Here is a 3,558-nt window from a genome sequence, read left to right as displayed (position 1 = left end):
GGAGATAGTCGATTTCATGAAGCGGCACAACATCCGCATTGCTGCGATTCAAGAGACTAAACTCACAGCAAGATCTGCATTGCAGACCTGCTCTGGTTATAATGTCCACAGGAAAGACCGCGAGAGCGGAAATGGAGGCGGCCTCGCGTTTATTATACACCACTCTGTGCAATATCATATATTTGATCCTGGCATCGACCGCAGTGACAATGTCTTAGAACGTCAAGGCCTATCTGTCCGGTCAGGCGATGCAAATCTAGAAATCATCAACATCTACATCCCTCCTGTCACCTGTTGCCCCAGTGGATACCGCCCTAATATCGAGGCCTTACTCACTGGCAACAATCGCATTATCTTAGGCGATTTCAATGCCCATCACTACCTATGGCATTCAAACTTGCGGGCGGACAGTAGGGGTGAGATGTTGGCGGATCAAATAGACGAAACGACGTTCTGCACAATAAACGGGGATGCCCCCACACGTATGGTAGGAAGTTGTCATAGCTCGCCAGATATCTCAATCGTGAGCGCAGAACTCGTAAACTGCGTCAACTGGCAGCCGATGGTAACATTGGCATCCGACCACCTGCCCATACTTATTTCGTTCGAGCGTACCGCCGACTTCATTGTCGCCGAAAAACGCACTTTCATAAACTTCAAAAAAGGAAAGTGGGAAGAATATAAATCTGCAACAGACAGCAGCTTTGCTGCCCTCCCTATCCCGACTGATGCCCGCCAAGGGGAGAGTGCCTTCCGTAAGGTCATTGAATCCGCCTCGGCACATTTCATTCCCGCCGGGAGAATTCCCGAAATCCGGCCCCACTTCCCGGCGGAGGCCACGAGCTTAGCGAGGGAACGCGACCTTATAAGACAGCTTGATCCAGGCGACCCCCAAATAAGGGATATAAACCAACGCATCAGATTGCTTGTGGACGAACACAAGCGGGCGAAATGGGAAGAGCACCTAAGAGGTTGTAACCTCTCTACCGGTGTAGGTAAACTTTGGTCCACCGTAAAGTCCCTATCGAATCCGACTAAGCACAAAGACAAAGTTTCCATCGCCTTTGGCGATAAGGTGCTGTCGGATGCGAAAAAATGCGCGAGCGCTTTCTGCCGACAATATATAATGCATCCTACGGTCGACAAAAATAGACGGAGATCCAATAGACACGCACATAAACACAAACTCAGTGCGTCACCAATTACCATCACCGCTAGAGAGGTTGAGGACGCCATTGGTCGCGCTAAACCATCCAAAGCAGTGGGCCCAGACGGCATAGCCATGCCGATGCTTAAAAACCTAGGGAAAGAGGGTTTCAAATATTTAGCGCATGTCTTCAACCTGTCTCTTTCCACCTTTGTCATACCCGAGAAATGGAAAATGGCCAAGGTGGTCCCGCTACTAAAGCCTGGGAAACCAGCTAACGTAGGTGAGTCATATCGTCCGATATCTCTCCTATCGTCAGTGGCAAAGACGCTTGAAGCCATTTTGCTCCCTTATTTTCAAGCACATTTGCAGCTAGCCCCTCATCAGCATGGCTTCAGAAAACTCCATAGCACTAACTCCGCGCTAAATGTCATTAGCACCCAGATAAATTGCGGTTTGAATCAATATCCCCACCATAGAACAGTACTCGTAGCGTTAGACCTATCAAAAGCTTTTGATACGGTCAACCATGGCTCGTTCCTGCAAGACCTGGAAGGGTCTACCCTTCCCCCATGTCTTAAAAGGTGGACCGCAAATTATCTGGGTGGTCGGCAGGCATCGGTGCAATTCAGAAACGAAACATCAAAACAAAGGAGAATTAAACAAGGGGTGCCACAGGGTGGTGTCCTATCCCCGCTTTTGTTTAATTTCTACATATCTAAGCTACCTTCACCACCGGAAGGAGTCACAATCGTTTCCTACGCCGATGACTGCACAATAATGGCCACAGGCCCAGGCCCAAAGATCGATGAGCTATGCAATAAAATAAATGGCTATCTCCCTGATCTCTCCAGTTTTTTCGCCTCGCGAAACCTGGCATTGTCACCGACTAAATCTTCCGCGACCTTATTTACAACATGGACGCCCCAAATGTCGACCATATTGAACATCCACGTCGATGGCACTACGCTACCGACTGTCCTACACCCCAAAATCTTGGGTGTGACGTTTGATCAGGATCTACATTTTGGTGCGCACGCAACCGCAATTGTTCCAAGAATTCAGAGCCGTAATAAAATCCTCAAATCCCTTGCTGGCAGTACCTGGGGAAAAGATAAAGAAACGCTCTTGACCACATACAAAGCAATTAGCCAGCCGATTGCGTCCTCCGCGTCACCCATATGGTCGCCAAGCCTAAAAACCACCCACTGGAAGAAACTACAGGCCTGCCAAAATACTGCTCTCAGAATCGCCACGGGCTGTCTTCTTATGTCCCCAGAACACCATCTGCATAATGAGGCGAGAATACTCCCCATCAGGGAGAGAAATGAGATGCTGACCAAACAGTTTCTGTTGAATACCCAGAAACCTGGGCATCCCAACAGACGTCTGATTGACGAACCAGCACCGCCTAGGGGCCTAAGGAGTCATCTCCGTAAGCATTTTGAGGAAATACGGCACCTGAGAACCCAGCCGTATGAAGCGGAAAAACACAAGCAGGTCCTTGGTGAACTCCATAGACAGGCGTCGGACCTTTATGTCGGGAATTGCCCGGTGAATCCAGTACTTGAAGAAAAATATCCAGAACTCGCAGAAGAGGAACGCATACTCCCCAGGGAAACGCGTGTCACTCTTGCTCAACTTCGTTCTGGATACTGTAACAGGTTAAACTCTTACCTATCCAGAATCAACCCCGACATACAAAATGTATGCCCTGCTTGCAATGTGTCCCCACATGACACCAACCATCTCTTTAATTGTAATGTGGAACCAACGCCTCTAACACCCCTTTCCTTATGGTCCACCCCTGTTGAAACGGCAAGTTTCCTTGGACTCCCGTTAGAGGATATTGATGACAATTTGTGATCGGTCGCGGCTATTAGGTGGGGCGAGCATTGCTACAACAACAACAACAACGAGTCAACAACTCATATTAACATGCATATTTGTCTACTAACAAATGCGTATGCTTTAGAGAGATAGGTGTAATCTTTTTCAAACGAATTGCAAAAGAACCACAAGTATTAACGCCGAAACGTATTAAGTTTAACAATCACTGCTATATACCGTCAGCACAGAACTTCAAACACGCCATTATTGTAAGACACCTTGCGTGTAGTCTGTTGTGTACACGTTTAGCGAATATAGGCCACATTATTCAATATGTGATGCTATGCTTCGTTATGTTGTATTATGCTGTATTATGCTAAATTTTGTTCTTGATGTCACAAGTCATTATACTATGTAATATTTTCAATTGTCTACACGGTACAAAGTATCACTTGGTATCCAGAGTTATTCTTCGTTTGATTTCTAAAATGATATAACTTTTGTTGTTCATGCTGGTTCTCAAATAGACGAAATCCCTCACAGTTTCGAATTTGTATCTGTCAACAGTGACGCGGCTGCCA

Source organism: Eurosta solidaginis, chromosome 3 (assembly GCF_040869045.1).
Source record: "Eurosta solidaginis isolate ZX-2024a chromosome 3, ASM4086904v1, whole genome shotgun sequence".
NCBI lineage: Eukaryota > Metazoa > Arthropoda > Insecta > Diptera > Tephritidae > Eurosta > Eurosta solidaginis.
This window is presented reverse-complemented; position numbering follows the sequence as displayed.